This window comes from Amblyomma mixtum, chromosome 5, assembly GCF_055824585.1.
Source record: "Amblyomma mixtum isolate Tamu chromosome 5, ASM5582458v1, whole genome shotgun sequence".
NCBI lineage: Eukaryota > Metazoa > Arthropoda > Arachnida > Ixodida > Ixodidae > Amblyomma > Amblyomma mixtum.
The window spans coordinates 106647742-106673872 of record NC_143016.1 but is presented as its reverse complement, the minus strand read 5'-3'; the positions used below and the strand labels follow the sequence as shown (position 1 = coordinate 106673872).

At 51.7% G+C, this 26131-nt stretch overlaps 1 protein-coding gene across 4 annotated transcripts in view; it reads right to left on the bottom strand.

Annotated features, from left to right (window-relative positions):
• The window catches only part of LOC149343277 (polypeptide N-acetylgalactosaminyltransferase 13-like), a 282002-nt gene that overhangs the window by 48252 nt on the left and 207619 nt on the right, over positions 1–26131 (bottom strand). For all 4 annotated transcript variants that reach the window (XM_089545812.1, XM_089545813.1, XM_089545814.1 and 1 more), the window contains one exon: positions 20187–20341. The gene's annotated coding sequence lies outside the window, so the exon portion shown is untranslated. The remainder of the gene's footprint in view (positions 1–20186; positions 20342–26131) is intronic.

Sequence of the window (26131 nt, the reverse complement as noted above, 5' to 3'; positions counted from 1 at the left end):
GGCGGGGGGGGGGCACTGCATGTACGGCCGCTTAACGGTGCGCGCTCCGCATCCCAAGCTAAGGGAACAGCGCATGGGGAAACAAACGGGGACTAAAAGGAAGCGAAAAGACCACCCGGAGCGAATTCGCGCATATCGCGCGGGCACCAACCAACCGCACCGCGAGATTTTTTTTCCCCAAAAGTCGGCCAGGCGAAGGCGGCGCACGTTCCTTCGCTATAACCCGCCGTTTTTCCCCAAAAAGGGAAGGAACAAGGAAAACCCTCTATATAGGCCGCACACGGGCTGGTCGCCTTTTTTCACCCCTTTTCCCCAGCTCTCTCCTTTGCAAAAGGAAGCGCGCCTTCCCTACATACCCCGGGCCGCTGCGCGCCTGGGAAGAGCGATGCAGTAGTACAATGGCTTCTATTGCGATCGATACTAAGCCGGTTAGCGGACAAGTTTCGTGCTCCTTTCCTCCTCGCCTCCCCTTTGTTTCGCCTTTCGAGGGCGAGGAGAGGGGGAGAGACGTCGCCCGCGCTCCAGACTGCGCTCGATGTTTCGTCCCGACTTCTGCCGCAGCCCGGCCGATTCCGCCCCAAGACGAGGGGAGATAATAGAATCGTCTCCGCGCCAGGCGGTTCGGTGTGCTGAATTCGCGCAAAAATCGCTGCACTGCGATCGGGGCGCGCGCTGCCGTAACGAACTCGGCGCTGCTCGCCTATTTCGAATCGGGAAGGAACTCCCTTCAGACGGAAAATAGTGCCGCTATAAATGGAATCGCGGCATTCAAACTCCTGTACAAACAAATCAGCTGCGTCCGGAGGAGTGTCGCGGGGTGTTCCGGCGCTAACGTTTTTTCTTTTCCTCCGAGGACACCGGCAATTCAGCGGGAATGGCACAAGGAAATACCGGACGAAACGTCTCACTGAAGAAATTCATAACAAGCTGATGGTGATTTGGATTTTAATGGCGCACGGGCAGAGAGAGAGAGAGAAATGGACGGAAAGGCAGGGAGGTCAACCAGGAGATGCCCAGTTGGCTACCCTACACTTGGGGAGGGAAACAAAGGGGAAAAAAGGAAAAAGAGCGGCAATGAAATGAGTTTTTCAAGTGTCCATCGACCAAGCGGTAGAGAGTAGCAGTCAGGAAACCGCGCTCTCGCTCAAAACAAGGGCAGTAACAGAGGAGGTGCCCGATCGTTTCATCGCAACCGCACTGCTAAGTACTGCTAAGTACGCTCAAGGGCAGGTTGGCCAAACAGTGCCAGGACTAACTTGATTGGCCCGCACACGGTGGAGTAGAAGACAATTTTTTTCTCTAGCACTGCGCTCCAGAGCAAGCGAGCACCAGGCGAGGAGGAAAGCCTGTACCTAACGGAAAACCGACTGGGTGCCCACAAGCACTGGGGATCAAACCCAGACTTTCCAGGCAAGGACATTAAAAGGTAAGGCAAACAGATTCCTCGTAAAGAGAGAAAGAGAGAGAGAGGAGATGTTCTCGAGCGCAGAGTAAAATCTAACGCGAACAAACTGAACGAGGTAGGACGAAAGCGTTGTTTCTGAGAACGACCAGCGGGAGAGGACATTAGAGCGTGCACCCAGGACGAGTTCGCGTGTTCGATCCAAGCAGCGGCGGACACATTTCTACGCGGAAGAAACGCGAACACGCCCGGCACTTCTGCGTAACAGAACTTCCGGCGGTCGAAACTTTACCTGGATCCCGTCGTCGGGGTGTGTTCCGTAGCCCCACAACGACGTTGCGGCACGCGAGAATCGATAATCATTTGGAGACTACTGCACGCGACAGAGCGACAAAACAAAAGCGCTTGAAGAAAGAACTGGGACGCAACAGCTTTTTTTTTTCCTCCCAGTACACCCACTTTCAGGCCATACGGTGTCCCTAAATTCTGAACACTCGGCAAGTAAGGCCTGAAATAAAAAGAAAATATACACAGGCGATTGCTACACCCGGTAGTGCGGAATTTGAGCGCCGCTCTCCACAAGACACCTGCCACAGCTGACAGGTAGCGTGTTACGCTGCTAGCCATTCTCAGGGATCTCCCCGTGGCGACCAGTCGTCCATTCGTCCGCTCTCGCCGTGGCAGGTGGCGTTTACCTGCCACGGCTGTCGGGTGGCGTGTTACGCCGACAACGACGACGACGCAGAATCCGCGAAGGGGCGTCTAGAAGCTGCGCTCTAAAAAGCGGGTAGAGCTGAATTCCTGCACCCCGCCTGCACTCGTCTAGGCATCCTCTAGTTGGAATGTTGGGGGAACTGTCACGGCGGAGATCGAAATAGCGCGATTTCGCGACAGACAACGGGAGGGAACCAACAGAAGAAGGAACGACTGCACGGTGTTCAGCCTGATGCACGTTTAGCGAAAAAGAGCCCACACACAGCAGCGACGCGAGTGTCGGCGTCGAAAGAATGCCCGCCTGCCATAGCGCACCCCGCAACAAGAGGTCGTCCTCACAAAACAGGAAGCGCCGCACGCAAGCTCCTCTTGGTGAGAGACGGTGGCTGCAGCGAAGCCGCAACAGCGTCTTTCTGAGAGAGAAAGAGAGGGAGAGGGAGAGAGAGAGAGAGAGAGAGAGAGAGAGGGAGAGAATCCGTTTGAAATTCCACAGGCTGAAGAAGCGCCGACCGACTCCGAGCGTGCACGCCCGATAATAAATTCCAGCAACGCGACAAATGCACGGTACGAGAGCACCGCGCCTTCGACAGCCGAGTCCCGCTTTCAAATAAATGAACACCGCCGACGTTCCGGCGTAACCGGCAACAGAGCAGGATCGCATGTCCCGAAAAGCGAGACAGCCGGCTGCAAAACGGCACCAGTCCGAACACGACAGCAGCGAACGGCAGAGGAGGGATCGCGGCCGGCTGCGCAGCATACGACTTCCAAGGCTAATGGCGCAAATAGCATCGCAACAGAAGAGCGCCACTAAACGAGAACGAAAGACGTATAAAAACAAGGACAGAGGAAAATGTTTCGCGCCATCCGGATACCAGGGCACCATCTGCACCGCGCCCAGTGAGCGACGTCCCTTCTGTTCCTATCGCCTGCCTTCTGCGTCGTTCTTTGCTCCTGCCTTTCCCTATTTATTTTCTCCCCTCTCGCCCGTCATCACGCGGACAGGGAGAGGGGGGAAGCGGGCAACATCGGCGCATCACAATTCGGAAACGATGCGCCCAATCGGAAGATCGGCCCTCCCTACCCCCTCTCGCCGATCGTCAAGCCACCGAGCGAGCGCAAGAGGAACAGGAGATGGGTCGTCCGAGCAAGCTTCCCGGTGAAGCGTCGGGGAATCAAGAGGGGGGAAAAAAGGAGAAAAGGGAACGATGCAGCCGCGGGAACAGCGAAACGACGACTCGGCAAGTTCGTCGTTCGCTTGCTTCCCCAACGGCCGGCAGAGAGCGCTCCGGTAGAGGCCTGCGTCAGATTAGCGCGCTTCCCCTTACATCCGGGAAGCCTGCTATAGGACAGGCGCCATGCGTGACACGGGAGCCGACGCTGGTGCCCGAAGAGATGATAAATTCCCCGCACCGCGGCGGCGGCGTACAGAGAAGGCACAGCGATCGAGGCGGCCACGTCAGACGCGCTGTCAAGACGGAAAGCCACTTGGGTATATCGCCGAGAGAAGCTCCGGAGAGAACTGAGGTTCAGGGCCACCAATGTGGCGGCGCGGATAGGACGCCCGCCTGTCCCCCTATCTATATGGCTGCAAGGCCGGTGCTGGACACGGTTCTGGAGCTGGATGCAGAGCGAAACTGAAGAGCGTAATCCTAAAGAGGCTTTCACAAAGTTGCGGTATGCCTGTGATGTTAAAGGATGTCGCTTCACGATTATACTACACGAAGAGCTTTTTTTTTCTTTCATACGCTTTGCAGAAGCTGAGTTATCTGGAGTTAAAACTTGAATTTCAGCGTCTTCGTGCCTTTCCATCTCGTATCGTCACTTTTTAAGGCGAAAGCCTTTAATGCCTCATACTGTCGTGACCTAACCTATTCTAACACCATGGTCGTGACCAAGTTGTGTTAGCAAATGTGTCCGCGTTTCGGCGTCACTACTTGAAAAAAACCTGTGTCGAGGCTGGGAATGGAACCAGGCATTTGGCTTTTGAAGTGGAGACGCTACCACTCTGCTCAGGGTTTCAGCATGAATAAAGGCGCATCTAGTGAATACATTGGTTTCATAAATTGAATAAAAGAAATTAAAAAAATAAGAAAAGAAACAGAAATAAAATAAGAAAACAAGAAAAATAAAAAAAAAAACACTCCGCCTGGAAAGGCTTTCGCCTTGCAGCACTTTAGAGAGCCAAAATGAAGAAGTCACCGGAAAGGGCTTGCCAAATTTCGCGTATGATTGTGGGTTCTCTGCAGCGTATAGAAGCTTACTATTCGGCTCAGGTGTTCATGACAAGACAATGCAGTCACTGAGCGAGTTCATGGGCTCTCCTCGGAAGCTGTTTCGGAGCACCTTTAACGCGCAACGGGTGGTAGTACACAGTGCAGGTCGCAGGGGCGCGGTTCGTCTCGTCACTATGACGGCGCATGAACAGCTCTAGGCGGCCTGATTCTGTCGCATTTGCAAGAGACCGAAATCGTCTCATAGACGGCAGAGCCATTTGCAGCAAGGCCACGGCCACGACAGAACCAGAAAGGATTATGGCTCAAAGCGCTTCTTCCACTCTTCTGTAATTACAGCGGACGCGAACGCATGGCGCCATCTATGTCCTCAATCTCGTTTTAGGAGCAAGATATCTTCAGAACCCACGCGAAACGAAGTTTAAAAACAGCCCCTAAAGGAGGTTAATCCGGAATTTAGATTTTCCATGCAGGGCAGAGGGGCGGAGTAGAGCACGCGTTGCAACAGGCCGTCTACATTGAGACAGCCAAAGGATCGGTTTTTGAGGAAAGGAAATGGCGCAGTATCTGTCTCACATATCTCGGCGGACACCTGGACCACGCCGTAAGGGAAGGAAGGAAGGTGGGAGTGAAAGAAGAAAGAGAGAAAGAGGTGCCGTAGTGGAGGTCTCCGGAATAATTTCGGCCACCCGGGGATTTTTAACGTGCACTGACATCGCACAGCACACGGGGCGCCTTTTGAGTTTCGTCTCCACCGAAACGCGGCCGCCGCTGCAGGGTTCTAACCCGGGTACTCCAGCTCAGTAGACGAGCGCCTTAACCACTGAGCCACCGCGGCGGGTTGAGACAGCCAACGACTTAGTTTTGCGCAAGCAACGAGACGGCTTTCCAGAAAAATATTTGGAGAGCGGGCTGCTTCTGAGATGTCCGTGTGGACGGGGCTGTTAGTGAGTTGTGCATATGTAACCATCCACTACGCACTCGAACACTAAAAAACTCCGGTATATGCATACAGGCTGTACAACTAATGATATGGTCCTGCAATTCGGCACGATTCCGGTGAATCAAAAGGCTGAGCGAAGCAAGTAAAGGAGCAACACTGGCCTGTTATCTAGCCGTAATTTATGTGTACGATGGCACAAGACAAAGAAGCACGCGTTCAAAAAGGGCAGGCGGATCAAGAGCAGCGCACGACAAACTAAGCCTCGAGTGCTTAACCAGACTTATATCTGTTTCGTGCTCGAAACGACATGCCTCTTCACCGATACAAATCAAATCCAAGTTACACGAATGGCTTTTTGCGCAAACTAAACGAGCGCCCGAGCGACGTGTGTACGTTTGCAGACCTGCGCGGCGCATTTTGTAACTTCAGCGAAGGACAACAAAAAAAAGAAAACGCAAGCTTCCTAAACTGCGTCGAAGCTCGAACAGCGCCCAGAATTACACGAGACAAGCTCGGCATTCCCTGGCGAAATTCTCGTTAAGGTTTGACAGATACAATCCGTGTTTGTGAAACCCTCGAAAAGAATTCTCCTCGCTGCTCCCTCTCCTGCTTTATTCAACATTCGTTCCGAGGCAAACACGGGGTACGCCGTTAGGAAAACATGACAAATACCGGTGAGGACGAGAGAAAGATAAAAGGCGGGCCGGGAAGAAAATAAAGGAGCTCAAACAAAGAGAGGGGGGGGGGGGGGGGGGAGTGCTCAATAGCGGCCTCAAAAGGAGCCTTCCTCATTCCAGCTCGGGCGAGTGCAAACAAGGGCCGACAGGCTTTAAGGAAGCAACTATATATATATAAAAAGCTGTATTCCATTCTCTCTTAGTCCCGGACAGGGCTGACACGCGGACAGAAGGCGGACGTTTGCTTCGTGACTTTGCCCCCACACGAGAAGCCATACGGGTTGAGACGGTTCGGAAAATACTGTATTTGAAGGGAACGAAAAACACAAGCCCGAAAAGAACGAGTGGGAGAAGGTCTGTATAGGAAACGTTAAGTGCCAGTCGCTGCCGTAAAGCAAACATGCGCGTGTAATACATACTTTTTTTTACACTGACTTGCTAGCATTTCCTACTCGGAAGGAAATAAAGAAATTCGTATCAGTGTGCGGGCGCTGTAGCAGTACGAAGGTGACGCGCAAAAAGAAACCCCCACAGCTCATTTCTTTCAAACCTGCTCTTGATCGCGCGTTCAACACCCTTGGTGAACTTGCACGAAAACAAAAAAAAAATAGCGAGCGGCCGAAGAAACTGACGATATGATGAAGGTATTGTGGGCTATAATAGAAGAAGTAGCGAAATCCTAAAGAGGTAAGGAAACAAAGTTGTGACGACGCCGCAGCGGCAAGCATTCCGAATTCCGCCGTCCATCATCATCATCAGCCTGACTCCGCCCAGAGCAGGGCAAAGGCCTCTCCCCATATCTCTCGAAATAACCCTGTCACGTGCCACCAGCGGCCACCATGTCCCAGCAGCGACCGGCACTCGGCTTTTTTAAAGCTTGCGGTACGAAGAAATTCCACTTGAGTACAGTTATAGAGCGAACTGACCAGGCCCACCGAGCCGAAATCACGAGTCGAGCGAACATGCTGGGCAAATCGAACAACGCCGGCCGGAACAAGGACACTGGTTCTTGAGACCACCCGGAGCAAGACAGAAAAGCAAGAACAAAACAAGAACTGCGAAACAGGCAGAAGTTTCAAAGAAAAAAAAACCTGATCTCGCATCGATCTGTCACTTCCCGACTCCGAAAAAAAAGGCGTTTTTTTTTTCTTTTCAAAAAGCACGATCCATATCAAGGGCTGCTGCAGGATGATGAGCGCCGCGCTGTTACAGAAACTACAGAACGAGCCCGCCTTCCAGCGAGCCCTCTCAACTATCGACCAGGACTGACCCTTGCGTTTTTTAGTGCACCTTTGCCCCGGAATAAAAATTCCCTCAAGTTCGTTAGAGAAGTCAAGCGGCTGATTTCATTGATGCTTCCGACACAGTCAAAACAGAGCACAAAAGGACATTGCACTTCTCGTATATATTTTTCCTCGAAGGCTACTCAAAGCTGTATGTAAGAAATTGGGGCTTTTCACAGAACCGCGCCGGAAAGACGAAGAACGAATATTTTTTAGCCTCGCTCGTTCGATGAAGGCTTGAAATCTCTTCGGAGCGCGAGCTGCCGCAAAACCAGCTGGCCTCTTTCACAAAGACATGGCTTCACCAAGACACATAATGGCCTTCTTGCTAGTGACCCGCCTAGTGCTAGCGCCCGAAAAGAAAAGCAGGTTTCCCTCTCTCCACTTTGCCACCTACTACACTTGGTAGGTGGCAGCTGGAGGCTTCACTAGGACAATGGTTTTCTTGCTAGTGAACCGCCTAGTGCTAGCACACGAAAAGAAAAGCAGGTTTCACTCTCTCCACTTTACCACCTGCAACGCTTGGCAGGTGGAAGCTGGAGGCTTCACCACGACACAATGGCTTTCTTGCTAGTGACCCGCCTAGTGCTAGCGCACGAAAAGAAAAGCAGCTGTTCCTCTCTCCCCTTTGCCACCTGCCACGCTTCGCAGGTGGAAGCTGGAGGCTTCACCACGACACAATGGCTTTCTTGCTAGTGACCCGCCTAGTGCGAGCACACGAAAAGAAAAGCAGGTTTCCCTCTCTCCACTTTGCAAACCTGCAACGCTTGGCAGGTGGAAGCTCGAGGCTTCACCACGACACAACGGCTTTCTTGCTAGTGACCCGCCTAGTGCTAGCACACGAAAAGAAATGCAGGTTTCCCTCTCTCCACTTTACCACCTGCCACGCTTGGCAGGTGGAAGCTGGAGGCTTCACCACGACACAATGGCTTTCTTGCTAGTGACCCACCTAGTGCTAGCACACGAAAAGAAAAGCAGGTTTCCCTCTCTCCACTTTGCCACCTGCCACGCTTGGCAGCTGGAGGCTTCACCACGACAATGGCTTTCTTGCTAGTGACCCGCCTAGTGCTAGCACACGAAAAGAAAAGCAGGTTTCCCTCTCTCCACTTTACCACCTGCCACGCTTGGCAGGTGGAAGCTGGAGGCTTCACCACGACACAATGGCTTTCTTGCTAGTGACCCGCCTAGTGCTAGCACACGAAAAGAAATGCAGGCTTCCCTCTCTCCACTTTACCACCTGCCACGCTTGACAGCTGGAGGCTTCACCACGACAATGGCTTTCTTGCTAATGACCCGCCTAGTGCTAGCACACGAAAAGAAAAGCAGGTTTCCCTCTCTCCACTTTACCACCTGCCACGCTTGGCAGCTGGAGGCTTCACCACGACACAATGGCTTTCTTGCTAGTGACCCGCCTAGTGCTAGCACACGAAAAGAAATGCAGGTTTCCCTCTCTCCACTTTACCACCTGCCACGCTTGGCAGCTGGAGGCTTCACCACGACAATGGCTTTCTTGCTAATGACCCGCCTAGTGCTAGCACACGAAAAGAAAAGCAGGTTTCCCTCTCTCCACTTTACCACCTGCCACGCTTGGCAGCTGGAGGCTTCACCACGACACAATGGCTTTCTTGCTAGTGACCCGCCTAGTGCTAGCACACGAAAAGAAAAGCAGGTTTCCCTCTCTCCACTTTACCACCTGCCACGCTTGGCAGCTGGAGGCTTCACCACGACAATGGCTTTCTTGCTAGTGACCCGCCCCTCTCTCCACTTTACCACCTGCCACGCTTGGCAGGTGGAAGCTGGAGGCTTCACCAGGACACAATGGCTTTCTTGCTAGTGACCCGCCTAGTGCTAGCACACGAAAAGAAATGCAGGTTTCCCTCTCTCCACTTTACCACCTGCCATGCTTGGCAGCTGGAGGCTTCACCACGACAATGGCTTTCTTGCTAGTGACCTGCCTAGTGCTAGCACACGAAAAGAAAAGCAGGTTTCCCTCTCTCCACTTTACCACCTGCCACGCTTGGCAGGTGGAAGCCGGAGGCTTCACCACGACACAATGGCTTTCTTGCTAGTGACCCGCCTAGTGCTAGCACACGAAAAGAAAAGCAGGTTTCCCTCTCTCCACTTTACCACCTGCCACGCTTGGCAGCTGGAGGCTTCACCACGACAATGGCTTTCTTGCTAGTGACCCGCCTAGTGCTAGCACACGAAAAGAAATGCAGGTTTCCCTCTCTCCACTTTACCACCTGCCACGCTTGGCAGGTGGAAGCTGGAGGCTTCACCACGACACAATGGCTTTCTTGCTAGTGACCCGCCTAGTGCTAGCACACGAAAAGAAAAGCAGGTTTCCCTCTCTCCACTTTGCCACCTGCCACGCTTGGCAGCTGGAGGCTTCACCAGGACAACGGCTTTCTTTCTAGTGACGCGCCCAGTGCTAGCGCACTAAAGGAAAACAGATTTCTCTCACTCCACTTTGCCACCCGTCTGGTGATTCCTCCAGCTACACCTGCCACGCGTGGCAGGTGTAGCTGCTTTCGAGCAGTACAGTCGGATGCTTACGGCGTCTATGCCACCAAGAATCTGGGTCCTCGTCATATATGCCCCACCCAACGGCTCGAAAGCACGCGCTGTGGCCTAGGGATTTTTCACCAACCCTGTACGTGAACAGCAACGAGCTGGCGTAAAGCAGAAAAGCGCGGCGCCAGCCCGCTCAGGCGGCCATACACAGGCAGATCGCGACAAAAGTTCACGCCGACATCGAGACGTGCGGTTGTAAGCGCCCTCCCACTCTCTGCATCGCCGAAGAGACGCTTTCGAGGGCTCGAGCTGCGACGCTGGAAGAAAGGCACAACCGCGGCCGCTTGACAGAACCTTTTAAAAGCCAAGTTCCGCGCGTGGCAATGAACAGATGAGAAAGGAAGCGGCGGCTGGGTTCCTCGCGCGGCCCACTAGTCGAAAGTGTCGCCCCTCAGTGCATGTGTGTGTCTGTCCCGACTTCTCTGCGAGTCCAATTATTCGCCGTCGGTCTCGCACGCCGAACCATTAGACGCCCGCGTTGCCCCGGTGCGAGAAGGACGCAAGTGCGGCGGAGGAATGGAGGGAAGAGGGAGGAATGTAATGCCCGCGTGCGCGCAGTGAAGCGCAATTAGTCCGGGCGCCGCGTCGCCTGCCGCTCAATCGGCGCCCCGCTCGACAGGCTGCCGCCGCCCATTCTTGCTCGTTTTCCCCGCACCTTCCTTCTTCGCCGCTGCCTATCTCCCTCACCTCTTCCGCGTCTCGACAGTTGCGTGCACGGCTTCCGGAGCCGAAGAGCCCAGAATTCAAGGCGCAGCGGCGCCCGCACGCGTCACTGCAGAGCGGAGCGCGAAAGAGAGGGAGGATTATAGAAAGTAGGCAAGAAAGAACATTATTTGCACCGATCGTACGTTATGACGCCAAAACAACTGCGACCCCGCCAGAGCAGAGAAGCTCCGGAGGCGTGCAGCGAGCCAGTGTCCGCCTAGGAATGAGGACGGCCTTCGATAAGGGATCTGTGACGAGAAATGGAGAAGGGAGATTAGAATGCGGGGGCAGTCATAGAACGTACGATCATTTATTATTTATCACGCAGTATTTGCAGAGGTGTCGGCAGGGAAGTTGCTCTAGATGCAGTGCTCGAACTGGTCGGCGAGTAGCGCGAGTTGCGCGAGTGCTACAGCGCGAGTGGTAGAAAAAGCTCGGCGAAACACTGAAAAACAAATTAAAAAAGTTAGATGGGACACTTAAGCTCCGCCTTAAAGGTGCGACGCGATAGCGTGCATATATGCAGAAGGCCACTCTCTACTTTAAATTAATAGATTCCTGAGAGTGCTCATACCCGTCCCGGCGCAGCGGTGAAGCGGTTAGCGATATGCGCCACTGCCCTGCGATGGAAGGTGCTGCAGTGAGAGCTGCACGTGATACACACTCAATGCGACGTAACCTAATACCGCGTGTTCCGTATTTATCTGTCCGGGTTGTAAAAAATTGTGCTGCGCAAACTAGTGGCCTATTTGGGCTCAACCACGTACCACAAAGGTAGCTTGTGGTAGTCGGCGTTTTTTCAATAATTTAATGTCGGAACGTGCTTGCGAAAAACTGCAGTCGGCTGAGGCAGAACTTTCGTCGAGCAGAACGGGGTAAGCTGTACTTTAGTGCACTCCCTTTAATAAAGGGGAGTGCCCTAGAGGAGAGCTTAATACCTTTGTACTCCCGTGCAGGCGTACTCGTATTCAGAGTGTGTCAAATCGGATGCTCGAAATAGCTGGGTATGTTGGCAAGTTGCTTATTGCATTGTGCGTCGAGAGGGGGAGAAAATTAAATCCTCAAATGAGGCACCAGGGTCAGGCGGTGCATTACTTTTCGAAACGTTTACTGAAAGAAAAAAAAAATTGCTTTCGTACACCACAGCAGTAAAATACTACGTCTGCAATGCTCGTTTTGACTGCTGCCGAAAGTGACGCACTCTGCGCGAGTATGACACCGACCGCCCATTCACGAGCTTCTATAGGTGAATACCCCCCTTTACGTGACCTTTCGGACAAGTTACCGTACTTGCGAGTGTAACGTGAACCTAGTCTAATTCACCCAACTGGCGAACTATGCACACAGCTCAGGCAGCGCGACGTTTGCGTAAAGAAAGGACATGCTAATCGCCTTTCAGGCTCTATTATCACGACCACATCGCTGCCAGAACGCTGCACATACGTCAGTTTGTTACGAGGTTTAGAAAGAAGCGAATAAGTGGATGTGTTATGCACCCCAGTCAAATTGACGGCTGTGCTATGAACACATTCTCTATAGCCACGGCGTGTGAAGAGATAACAAATTAAACAAAATATTAGGCAACATCCAAACGCGCGACGCGACTATGCGACACGGTGCAACGCGCACTGCGTCGCGTCGGATCGTACTGACACAATCCAGTGCAACTTAACGCAGAATAGGAAAAGCAAACACGCACACGCTCACACAATTTACCGATTTTAGCCCGACAGCCCATGTGTACAACGCTTTCAGTCCTATGCCACGCCAGGAAACCTTTCCGTCTGAAGAGCCCTCCCAGGTTACCACGCCGTCGAAAGAGCGTTAACGAGATTCCTCGTCGCTGCTGCGAGTCCTTTGTTCCGCGGGAACTGCCGCGCGCAATCGCTCACAAAGCGCCATCGTTCGCGCAGTTTTTCACGGCGCCAAATCTCCTCCCCTTCCCCTCCTGCCCTGTATACCAAGCCCTCCTCCTCCTCCAGCGACCAAAGAGCCCATTATTCCGCCCAAAGGCTCGCCGAAGCAACCCACGGCAACGCCGAGCCGGATGAAGTAGTACGCGACGACGCGGGGCGCACAATTTGGCGCCCAAAGGAGGGTGAGGGCAACAAAGCGTCCCGCCAGATGGCGACAAAAACGGTGGCAGCCGCGCAAAAGGGAACGAACGAGATGCGCAGAAACTTTGCGCTCAATCCACCGGGAAGTAGAGAGAGGGGCCAAGCTGAGCTGTCGACGCAAACGGCACGGGTACTACTCCTTCTCGAGCCACCCGGCCGCTCTGGTGCACACGCGCTCGTTCGAGATCCGTAAAATATACACTCGGCGTTTACATTCCGCGAGTGCACAGCGAGCATCGTTGTGCGTATAGTAGTAGCGACGGGCGGAGTGCGTTAGCGCGAGCGGGCGGCCTTTTAAAGGGAGCTGAAGAGGGCCGGAACAAAGCAACCGAAGGGAAGCGGATTCCCAGAAAGCGAAAACTCCGCGCGCCCGGACACAGGGACGAATCGCGCACTTCCCCTTTCAGAGTAAGCCCGCAGAACACTCGCGCCGAGTGAGTCGGCTCTGCACCGAAAGGACTCTGCGAAGCAATCGCAGAGAGCGGTTGAAACGCATTCGGTTGCGGTCCAAATGGTTTTCCGCACCTTGTGCAGAAAACCGCAAGCGGGCTTCCCCACATATCACTGCTGACCGAACCAAGATGGTAGAAGCCTTGCTGGAAGTGTTGCGAACGCTGCAGTACTAGTGCCAGAAGTGTGGGCGGGAAACATGAAAGGTATACTGGAAGGATTAATAAGAGAACCACGCTCAAAACAGACGACCGGTTATATTTCATTCACACGGACAAGAGGAAGAGACGTACACACGGGCGCTGTAGTTTTAGAATGAACAACCACACACTCGCCCAAGCTTCTACCTTAGCGGTTATATTTATTCCGTGAGCTGAGCTCTGTGGCAAAGTCTGCTCACGGAACTTTGGTTTATGGGGCGTTTCAAAGTGACTCGGGCTGTGAGAGACGTCGTAGTGAAGGGCTTCGGAAATTTCGACCACCTGGGGTTCTTCAACGTGCACTCATATCGCACTGTGTACACGAGCCTCAAGCATTTCGCTTCCATCGAAATGCGACCGCCGCGGCCGGGATCGAACTCGCGTCTTTCGCGTCAGCAGTCGAGCGCCATAATCACTGAGCCACCGCGGCGGTTGCCCTTCGCAACACTTTTACGCAGCAAACGCAACGCTGTGGTCTACGAGACGCGGTGCAGTGCAGAGGTTAAGCATGATTTCCAAAACTTGAAGGTTTTCTACGTGCAGTGCAATCCGAGTACGCGTGAGGATTTACACTGTGTTCGCACCGAAATGACGCAGCGGCAACGAATTCCTGCTACCTTTGGCTCGGCAAGCTGGACGTCGCTAGCTCGCTCAGTGCCACCGCACGGATTCATGAGTGTCGACAACAAGCGGAGCATGACACATGGCGCGACGCAACAAAAGAGAACTCTCCCCCCTCCACTGCAAAAAAAAAAAAGAACAACGCGAAACAGCAAGAATTTAGTTGACGACGGTGCAACAATCGTAACCGAACATTTGTGGTAACGTGCCATTACCGCCACCCTGCAGCTGCCCATTCGCCGGCGTATTTATATTTGTGCGTTTCCCCCTCAAGTGCCCACAACGAAGTACAAAATGGCCAGCCCTCTCTGATGTCTAAAGATAACTGCAGCAAACGAAAACTGATCTCTCACAAGTTATCGAAGCGACAGTATGGATTCCTTGTTGAAGCTTGTAAAGTGAAAATAAAAGTGACACACTGAAACGGTGAAATCAATACACGGCTACAGATGTCCGTATACGGCTTCCTTTAGAATGTCACGTTGAAGCACGCTTACTCAATATTTGCCTTTTTTTTTCCTTTGAAGGCGGAAGGAGGGGGGTGGGGGTGGCTGTGCTCGCTCAAGAACAGGAAACCATAAAACATAAATCACACCAAGGTAACACAACCTCGGAGTTAGCTGCAGCTCGGTTTTTATGGCGGAACAAACTTTCCTTGTCGCCGCCAGACGCGCCGAGACTGAGCTGCGCGCCATTAATGGAGGATTAGGTTTTCATAATCGCGCGCCAAGACGTATAAGCGCTCTAATGACTCGCTTCTCAATTAAGAAAGCGATTTCCCCAACGCAATCTCGGAGAAACTACCTTTCTCGGCAAATCGAGGCAGCTTTATCCCGAAAATCTACCCGCCCCCGGCGACCGGAGGTGCACCTTTTCCTCTTAACGAGGCTGTATAATCCCTCCTAAGCTTACTCGGCCATATAGCTGCGTTCGTTTTAAAGCCTCACAGTCATCATTTTCCGGACTTCTGCTGCACTGCGGGGGCGGCGTTTGTTCAGTGAGCCATGTCTCGAGCGAGGGGCAAGGAAAGTGCGTTCACCAGCACGTCGTCTGAGAAGAGATAGAAAAAAAAAAAAGCCGCCTCTTATAAACACTAATATGCCTATGTGGAAGGAAAAAGGGAGTACTCCTTTTTTCCTTCCCCATGGGCGCATTAGTGTTTTTGAGAGACTTCCTTTTTTTACTCAACAGACAGCGTTAAAAAGGTGCGGCATTTATCCTCTCCACGAAGCTCCCAGTAAACTAGAGGTTCGGTAAAAAAAAAAAAAAATACAGCCGAGCCCTGATATATCAAACCCGGACATTTCGAACTGCTGGATATATCTAACACACGGATTATACACTCAAAAATTCAGCGTAAAAGTATAGCAGAGTCGAGCGGCATAACGAACTCAAATTTCGCGGGTCATTCGATATATCGAACGGCGCGCCGGGTCCCTGCAAGTGGAGCTTCTCCGAAAGGCGCTCTTTCATTCCTTTTTGGGTGCTTGAGGGTGGCCTTCGTGCCGCATCGCTGTCATGCGGTGAAGCCAACGAAACGAACTAAGGCCTAGCAGTTGCTCTCACGTGGCGTGCGTCGCTCGCTTCGCTGCAGAAGACGCTGCGGAAATTAACTCCACTTTTTTTTTTTTTGTTAATGAGCGATTCTGTTTCAAATGTACTGGTGAGAGCATCAGACATCTTATGATAAAGAGTGGCTAGTTCCAAAGCACCGTCCGCTGGGAGCGGTGCGCTGCCAACACGTTGGCGGGTGGCATACGTCACTGCCAGAAGCGCGCCATTAGCATCGGTGCAATGTGGTCTTGCTTCTAGGTTGCAGATAAGCTTCTCTACTGCTATTTTTTTATGTACCGAATTATCTATAAACACAAGTACTTCGAGATCCCCTTCGAGTTCCAATATAGCTGTATACAAATCCAACAAGTGACTAGAGCTCAGTCAAGTAATAAAAAAAACAGCGTTTATTTTTTTTTTCCGTCACCCATTTTTACTGTCATTTTGCGTGCAAGAAAGTCAATCAATCAATCAATCGATCAGTTAACTGATTTATTGATTGATCGATTGAATTACCGATTGAATGACCGACTGATTGATTGATCGCTTGATTGACTGACTGATCTTTTTTAATTGACTGATACGTTAAAAGTGTAAAAAAGAAGAAACTCTAGCGATATTCTTCCCCTGTCGCTCTTTCACATGCAGATTTGTTCACCCAGCTGAGTTCTTTCATTTTGATTGCGATTAAATAGTTGTTTTTAATAGAGGTGTTTTGTTGAGCCTAAGCGAATACAACGGGATATCCCTAATAGTACTGAATTAAACGTTATATTAATGGGGCTAAGTAAGAATTCAGATAACACCAGTCAAACATAAGAAAAAAATGTTAACTAGGGTTACTGGGGTGGCCCAACATTGGCAACAAAAAAAAAATCATTTTATAAAGTTTGTTCCTGATGGCACGATTTTTTTGTTGGCGTTTTGGCTTTTGTTACGTTCCATTATTCTCATCGCAGTCCTTAATGTGACACACGGGAGGATAAGGATAGCTTGGTTAGCCTTGGTTAATCTTGATTGCAAGTCCAGGTTAGTCTGGTCGCCTAGGTATGTTGTTGCATTAAAGACGAGACATACGCGAGCTCTCCTTTTCAATCCTCCAACAGGTTATCAGGCATGCGACACAGCTGGCGAAGCGAGCAGAACGACGAGGCAAGCGGTGTGACGTCATACCAAACGGCGCCGGCGGCTACGCGGCGAGGCGCACGGTGTGACGTCATGCCAGATGGCGCGGCGAGCACGCGGCGTCCGCCAGCTGCGGCGGTTGCTAGGCAACGGCTCAAGGTCGGTCTCTGTGCCTCCTCGGAGCACCGCCACAGCGAAATCGCAAGTTCGTGGCCAATGTAGCTTTCGCTGCAAAAACGCCTTGTCCGGCTTTATTACATGAAACTGGATGCCTGCGCTCGTCCATGTAGTACGCGTTTCTTCCTTCGTTCTCGCAGCTTTTTGTTTTGGCGGTTTTAATTGTAACTGAGCAGAAAGTCACCACAACTGAGCAAAGCGGATTAATATAGGCTACATGGGGTTCAACGTGCGCTGACATCGCGTACATCACCAAAGGGGCTTCCTCATTTCGTCTCCGTCTAAATGCGGCCACGCAGTGGTCGGGGTTCGAACCTTTCCTCCTCCTGTTTAGCTGCCTATTGCCACAGAAACTGTGACCGACCGGTAGACTACCGTTGAAACGCGTTGTCTCGAACCTTCGAAACCTTCGAACCAAAGGTTGGCTCTCAGTGTTCCCAGAAAAGCTGCTGCAACGCCATCAGAAAACACGAGAGAACGCGACAGGGGAAATAAGAAGACGGCACAATAGCCGGCGCAAATACATACGTACGAATCGCTCCAGCTTCGTCTCGGTTGCCGGGCCTAAAACTTCCATTTCGCGCCCAGACAACAAAGTGCGCGTCACGCGCACAGCAAGAAGGGGAAGAAGAAGAGGACACCGCGGGGAGCCACCGCACCGGAAACACATCGACATCTACATTCAGAGCCACGAGGAAAGAATGGAATGAAACGCGCGGCACCGCGCCGCGTTTCGCGCACTTTAAACTTTCATCCCTTATTTATTTTTCCGGAGAATCCACCGCCTCGCTCGGGGGGCAACGCGCAACGAAGCACGAACGCAACCGACGCACACTTTTGGGGAGAGAATCGGGAGGCAAGGGTGCGAAAAAATAGGCGAAACAAAAAAAAACGAAAACAAGAATGAAAGCAGGAAGGTTTCGGGGCGCCATCTCCCAATATACCAGATTCCGAGAAGAAAGTGGTTCTCTATTGCTGCCGCAGTTCGGGGAGACGGAATCCGAAAGAGAACAAAAAGAAGGAAAACAAGGGTTGAATTTTTTTCTCCCGGAACACCAAAGGGGAAAAAGGGTCGACGCGCGCAGCATGCAAACTGCGTGCCGCATAGGGCGGCAGATAAAGATTGGCGCGGGGCCGATGCGCTGTTCTCGATTTGCGCAGACTCCGCCGTCGCTGGCCCGGCCGTGCGCTTCCGTCGGAGTCGGGCAGAGCCTTCCCTCCCTTGAGTACTCCCGTTCCCCACCTCCCGATTTCGGAAAGCCAGGCCGCCTTTCCTCTCCTTCTCGCCCTCTTCTTCTTGTTCCTCAATCCGGCGGGGGACTTTTTCTTCATCCCCGACACGGCAGCCTCTCTTTGGGACGCCAAAGGGGAATGGAGAATGCGGGAGGCGCTCGCGCGGTCTCCCTTCGAAACGCTCGAAGCGGAGAAGCCGAATGCAATTCGGCGCCGCCAAGGCGAGAGAAGCGGCGGCGCGCGCGTGCGCGCGGAAGTGTGTACTCTCCATTGTATCGCGACTCGGCGCGAGCCTGTACACGCACACACACACACCCATACAAGCCAGGCTGCGCGCCAATGGTAAGGCGAGGAAGATGCGACGGAGAATTTGCAGTGCAGTCATGTAGACGAAGCTATATTGCGCGTCGCAAGGAGAAGCGATACAAATGTTTGCTCAAAGGAAGGTCACACGTGAAACGCAAAAGCGAAAAGCCCCCCCCCCCCCCCCTCCCTTCACCATCTCTCTTTCTGTAAAAAGGGAGCATTGGCGGAGAGTTGAAAGAAAAAAGAAAGAAAAGATGCGCGCTTTCGCCGGCTGGCAAGGAGTCGGTGCGTGCTTCAATTGCGTGTGACATGATTATGCCTGAACATGAATGCGCAAGTTTGAGAAAGGAGAGCAGTCGCGGTATCTGAAGCTTAGGCGTTAGGCAGAGTTTACGAAATGATCGCGTCGTTGGAACGGCCGTTGCGACGAGCACGACGGTGTCGAAACCAAACGCTCCGGATTATGTTCAATCAGATTCCGTACGGATTACGCAATGGGCGGCGCTTGGCGTTGATTCGATTGCTTTATAGGCCCACCTATAGGAAAATCGCGCCATGCGTGTCGAAAATCCTCGCAAGTTACCGGGTTGTTCTAAACTATAGTCAACGCTGCTCACGAGTCGAGAGGGTGCAGAACGTGAGCACACTGCTTACGCTGGATACGTGTTATGATACAGGGTGAAAAAAACAAAAATAAAACGGCGGATCCCCGATTTCATCCCACGCTGCTTTCTTTATAAAAGAAAGGCTATCAGTTGAATGAATGAAGAACCATTCAGAATTACCAGGCAGAGTGAGCTGCTGCAAATACGACGTTGCATTGGGACCAAAGACCAAGATAAAAATACCCCCCCCCCCCCCTGCTTCTATAGCTATAACGGGATTTTAAATAAAACCAGAAACTAGCAGTATAGTGCACCCTTGTGCATAATGTACGAAAAATACAGTGAGGGTCTCACAGAATTTGCAAATCATGAAAATGCGCAAAAAACTGAAAAAGTTTTGCATGCAAATTACCATTAATACTGTCACGAAAAGACTTCAGCGACAGGATAAGTCTATCTTCAGACTACTCGCTGCGCGTTTCTGAAAATTTCCAAGCAGCGACTCGTGCATTTCTCTCTCTGGCCATTTGGCTAGTTCCAATTTTGTCACAAAATAATGCACTCTGACCTTCAGCCTCTGGCTTTAACGCCTCAATAATACTAACATAATAAGGGAGTAATTACTCATTGACAACCAGCCGAGCGCAGCCTTACGGCTACAAAGGAAAGCTCTACAGCTTTCTCAGAAACTTCGTAGTTAAAGAAAAATTCGTCCTGGTCCGGGGTTCGAACCCGGGACCACCGCTTCACCGGAGCAGTCGCTCTACCAATTGAGCTAACCGGGACGGCAAGCTTATGGTAGGGCGAGAGCGAATTGATCAATAACTCGAATTGGGAACAGTGTTGGTTTTTGGTTTGGGGAACAGTTTGGTTTGACCAACACTGTTCCCACTTCGAGTTCTTGATCAATTCGCTCTCGCCCTACCATAAGCTTGCCGTCCCGGTTAGCTCAATTGGTAGAGCGACTGCTCCGGTGAAGCGCTGGTCCCGGGTTCGATCCCCGGACCAGGACGAATTTTTCTTTAACTACGAAGTTTCTGAGAAAGCTGTATAGTTTTCCTTTGTAGCCGTATGGCTGCGCTCGGGTGGATGCCCATGAGTAATTACTCCCTTATTACAAATCTACTCCACCTTGGGGGATTCCCCTAAACTTTTGACCAATACCAACATAACTGGACGGAAGGCCTGACGACAGAAAAATAATAGAAGTGAAGGGAGCCGAGGGAGAAGGGGCAGGGGGAAGACGTCTGATTATTTGCGAACACTCACCCCACATCGACAGTTGGTGTATGGACCACGAGCCAGAAGCTCCGGCTCTGCTACCGCCTCTCCGCCGTCCAAGGACTTCCTCGCCGAGAGCCGCAGAACAGGACCCTCAACGGAAGCTCCCAGCACCGTCCGTCTCCTGGAGGGTTTTCACAATACTGCGTCGGAAAGAAAAACAGGATGCGAACAGTTAGTCGATGATAACTACTCGAAACGCACCGAGCTCACGATTTCTCCATGCATTGCTCCGCGTTTCGAACTAGAATTCCACGGCCCTGAAAGTAATAAAATGAAATGAAATGAAATGAAATGGGTCGGGTTGTCATTTTTTTTAAACTCGAAGGGCTAAGCATTTGGTATAAAAAAAATGAACGGGGGCTTTGGATAAACTGCGACAGTACCCAGGGTTCATTACGGATGCCATTACCTCAGAACAAGGGTATTATCGCTTATCCTCATTCGAAACGCAATCACCATAGATAGTACTCAGATACGGTATATGGCACTATATACCAGAAATGGTTTCTTGGCAGCTGACCAATAAACGTAAAGAAAAATCGCCAAAAAAGTGAAAAACATAACAGTGAAAAAAATTGGAGGAGAAGGGTATGACGCGACAGCATTGATGGATTAATGCCCATACATCCCTAATTGCTCACACCCTTGTGTGCATTCAAAGATCCGTGGGATAGCGATGGCAGGTGCTGCCACCTGCATGATAACCGACGGGCACGTGCACTTTTCCTTTGACCACTGCGACGCTATACAGCCCCACAAAATCACGTGTGCTGTGACGCAGGTGAGAAATCTGAACTCCTAAAATCCAGTAATCAAGTTCGCAGTCTACGCACGGCTTTGTCCAAGGCGAGAAAAGTCCAATGAATGGAGTGAAAAGCACACTGAAACATCACGCCTACCCGTCCGCCCCTCAGCGAATAAACGGCACTGCGGATGCATAATTACCAAAAAAAAAAATCTGTTTTTAAGACACCCAACGAAATGTAGCTAGCTGGCGTATAGGCAACACCGGTATATCAAAATGAAGTTCCAAATCTTGCCGCCAGTCGGCAACGCCACAGCCGCTGCACGACAAGCGTATTCAAGCAAAGCTGGGGAGAAAAAAAAAATAAGGTGTGTGCGTGGGTGGAGAGCGGGGGAACAACACGAACTTGTCATTCGCTTCAAACAGCCAAGAAAGCGCAGTATAGACCGTTTACAGCGCGCAGTTCTTCCGTTTGAGACCAGATGGCGCCACACATGCGCTCCGAACACGGCACCATTACTTGCCTCGTAAGTCGCCGGCGTGTACGCCTCGACGCAGCAGTGGAAATTTCGCGGGTGGTTGCCGAATGTGTTCTTTCTACGATGTGAAAAGGCAGAGGAAACACATGCTCTGTTGTGGATTGCAAGAATTGCGACAGAGAGTTAAAGGTTCAGGATGTGATCGTTTGCGAGCTTCACGAAACCGAACTGCACAAGGAGGTAATGCCAATGTTCGCGCCCGTTCGCCACGCACCCTTTCCGAACTGGCGAATGCAACAAAACACGTTCGCCAGCGCTAGATAGCTAATAAAGAAAGGTTTCGATCTTGGAAAATCGTCGAGGGTAAGTGCACAACACAGCCGCATGAAGAAGCTGTTCCGCCACCGAAACCATGACGGCGTGCTTTCAGTTATTGTGCATTGTGCTCAGACCGCATTGATCGTAAGTTGTGGTCTGTGACCATTAGTAAAACGAGCGCCCGAGGCCGAATTAGAAACGAAAAAAAAATAAGACTACTTACGCTCCTTCATACGCCTGCTGTTTGTTATGCACTGCACAGCCGTGCGAGCCGACAACGCTTACCGTCAGTCCGTGTATTACACGCAGTCTTGGTGCTACTGTTCAATTTCGCTCCAAGTAGCGCGGTTTTCGTGGACCGTGTTCGGATTACAGCATTTGGTTTACGGCTGCTGTGCCGGGCGGTTGTCACTTGCTCGCGGTCCATGCGAGACAGTCACTAAAAGTGACTCCGTACGCTCAGAGTGAAGCTGATTAATTACAACCAACGAGACCACGAGCATTTCCATGTGCGCATATCGAGCGTCGAGCGTACCAAAATTTTTTATATGAGGCTGACGTTACTGTAAAATTCGTCCAGCATGAACGCGTGGCCATGCGCGCGTTATAACAATTATATCGCGGAATCCTTCGAAACGATTGCACGCCAGCTTGTGAAGGCTGCTTGATGCATGGTACTGCTACCATGATAGTCAACCTTTGTGTGTCTATTTATTTTTGTCGCTTTTCTATGTTTAATCAACCAGTAAGAAATATTTCAGGTTTCCTAAGCACCGTTAACAGGGTGTAAACAAATGCATACGATGTGCATGTGAGCGTTTCAGACCAGTGTCTGCATGCATGTACAGAATAGGACAACAACCTGTAAGGCCGCAAGAACATTAAACATTGCCGTTTTATATATTAACAATAAAAAAAACATTAAGCAGAGTCTTCAGCGCATGCAAAGACAAGCATTCAGGCGATCCGTCCGTTGCCTCGAACAGGCGGAGAGCTCAGCGGCTCTCCGCGACATGAAGTCCGATCGTGTTTTCACGCGTGAAGTGATCAAATTAGGGTTCTCACATGTCCTTCCAAGCCTTGGCCAAACCATAGTTTCATCTTCCCACTCCTTTACAACCGTATCAGCCGGAACACTGCCTGCCGGAACCGAACCGTCAGACGCAGCAGCCTTCGCGACGAGGCGCGCGCCGAGCGGTCAGGAGGCGAGTAATGGCGGCGTGATCACGTGATCAAAGATGGCAGCCCCCATGATACGCCGCTGTAAAGCGTCTATAACAGAGACCACTCAAAGCGGTGCAGAGGAGGAATCAACTTTCGGCGTCTAGCACGTGTGAAAAGTGGCTCAGCCGAAAGAACGCCAACAAAAAAGAAACAGCAACAAAGCGAGTGAGTGCAACACTATCTCGTATGTCATCCTCCTTGATCCTTTCTACCACTCCGACACATCCTATACTGTTTTTTTTCCCCCTCATCGACTCCCGGCGCGTCTTCCTTTCTTCGCAGTGTTCTTGCGCGAAAATCGGGGATGGCGACCGAGGAAGCGAACGGAGAATGCACTCGGAAAAATTGGCCCGCTCGCAGATGGAAGAACCCCACACTCGAAGCAAAACGCACGCCACCCTGCGGAGGAAAAAAAATAGAAGCAAAAAAAAAAGGCAGCAGCCTCCATTACCAGGCCGCGACAAGCAATAACAGTACTTCACAACAGCGTCGTCGCGCCACCATGCCCTCCAGCTACGGAGCAGCCGGAGCAGCGACGGTCCTCTTCGCAGCGACATATAGTACACGCGGCGCGAAAGGAAGAGAGAGAGAGCGAAACGCAATAGCGCGGAGTCTTCGCACCACCATCAGGGGCGAGAATCTCTCCTCCGGCAGGCGAACACGAAAAGATCGAGAAAGAGAGAGGGTCAGCTAGAGCTAGAGAACTACAGCTAGAGCTGTTCGCGAAGACCGCGACGAAAGAACGAAGGAAAGAAAGAGCGCGGCGACGCAGCAGCCACAGCTGGCGCGCCGCGAGTGTGCCGCTGCGGCGTCGACGACGACGACGCCAAATCGTTGTCGAAACAAGCCGAACACAGCCACGCGAGCGCGCGCTACAAGCGGCGACGTCGTTTCTCTCGCCGTTTTCTCTTTTGAGAAGAGAAAGAAATACAGCCCGTCACTTTGGCGAATCCAGTTGTCGCGAAGGTGGCGGAAAGGAGGGGGGGCAGCTGGAAGTGAGGGATGCGGGAACAAGCGAGAAGCGACACGCGCGCTCCTGGGGTGCCCGGGGACATGTCACGCGTGCAATTTCAAGAATTGGCGTTGCTATGGCGGCTCCGAACAAATCCCTGCGGCCAGATCGCCATCAAAGCGTGGAGCGAATGACAAAGACTGCGCGAAAGGGCACGGGTATACAGACGAAAGTAGAGGACCACTGAACTTCCCTGCGCCTTCCCTCAAACTTTCAAGACGTCAAGAGAACGTCGCTGTTCTGCCCTTGGGCGGCGGCAAAGATTTCAGCACGCGCATAAAGGCCTCCATGACAAACGCACCCGAGGCGAACCAGCGGACGGCAGCAAGATGCAACTTCTTCCTCCCAAACTGCAGCTGCCACAGTTGTCGCCGAGATTCGGGCCTAAATATAGCGGACGGCTTCACATGCGAGGGAGGCGGTGGTCGTACACCCTGGTGCCTCCGGAGGAGCGCCGTTCGTCGCCCACTTTCGCCACCGATGGAGGGAGAAGAAGCCTCCGGGAGGCATCATTACCGGCCCCTTTCGCGGGAGGAATCGGGGCGTCTCGTTCCTCTCAACGAGTGTCCCGGTGCTCTCCCTTCCCTTCCGAGCTTCTCACACCCTCGACGCACGCAACAATCACTGGCGTGCAGCGCAGTCGCCGGCTTTGCCTCCCTGCTTCGATGTAGCTGGCGAAGTTCTCCTCCGAGAGAAACTTCGCGAAACTACCATCGAGCTGTTCCTTTCTCCGGATCACTGGCGAGAAGTGGAGAACGTGCTTACGCCTAATGTGCGCAACTTGGCTGCGACACGCAACGCCAGAGTGGAAGCGTCTCTGCAGTTACATCTGACAAGGAGCCCGCAGAGAAACTTTGCTGAGAGTTTCACATGGACTACACTCAGCGGGGAAAAGTTATGCAGTGATGTCACTCCGCCAACGGCGAAGTGAGGATTTAACACCAAAAGAAACTGCCGAATTCAGGAAATATACAGCTGCAGTTCGTAGCGTGCAAAATGTGAGGTTCGATCCTAGTAAAGTGTTGCAGACGCCCAAGGATATCCGCATCTGAGAAATATATATATACCTTTCCTAATGCACAAAATTAACCAAATTAAAAGTTCGTTCGCCACGGTGGCTCAGTAGTTAGGGCGCTCGGCTACTTAGCAGGAGTTCCCGGGTTCGAACCCGGCCGCGACGGCCGGGTTTCGATGGAGCCGAAACGCAAAAGGCGCCCATGTGCTGTGCGATGTCAGTGCAGGTTAAATATCCCCCAAGTGGTCGAAATTATTCCTGAGACCTCCACTACGGCACCTTATTCCGCTCTTCTCTCACTCCCTCCTTTATCCCTTTCCTCGCGGCTCGATTCAGGTGTCCGCTGAGATATGTGAGACAGATACTGCGCCATTTCCTTTCCTCAATAACTAGTTTTCCCATTTAACCAAAGAAAAGCCAAATACGACTGTGCTTCAGATCATCAGGTATGTGTAAATAACAAACGCAAACAAAGTAGTAGTAGTAGTAGTAGTAGTAGTAGTAGTAGTAGTAGTAGTAGTAGTAGTAGTAGTAGTAGCAGCAGCAGCAGCAGCAGCAGCTGGGTGTTAGTGAAGCAGTGGCAATTGAGGCCTTGATGCGTCAAACAAGCCAGTATGAATAAGCTATGGCTAATAAGGTAAAATCCATGAGTTTAAAAATCGGCTAAAATACTGACCGTTCCTCAAAACGCAACTAAAGTGACTGAAGGCAGTCAATTGTCTTATGGAAAGCTTCAATGAAATAAGTGGCCAATCGCCGAGAAAAAAGCCGGATGAAATGGGATGCATGCTTGGTAAACGCTGCTATAATACTGATGTCGTTTTGACGCACAAAATGGCCGGGCATGAAATTAGATGTGTGAAACTAGAAGGAAACAGGGTGATATTGCGTATAAAAAAATAATACAGCGAAACGGGAGCCAGGAGCGAGTACATATCATTTAAATCGGCTCTCAATGCAGATTGCAAGCGATAAACGATCAGCAAGTTCTTAAACGGTCGTCGTAACGCCAGAATCGAAAGAAACAGTATATCGACAACTGCGCTACTTTTCCGCTCTCGTTCACGACTTATTTCTCGCTGAAAGCCGTCTTCGAAAAGGAGACGCTCAAAAAGTTCGAGTCCTTACGTCGTCCGT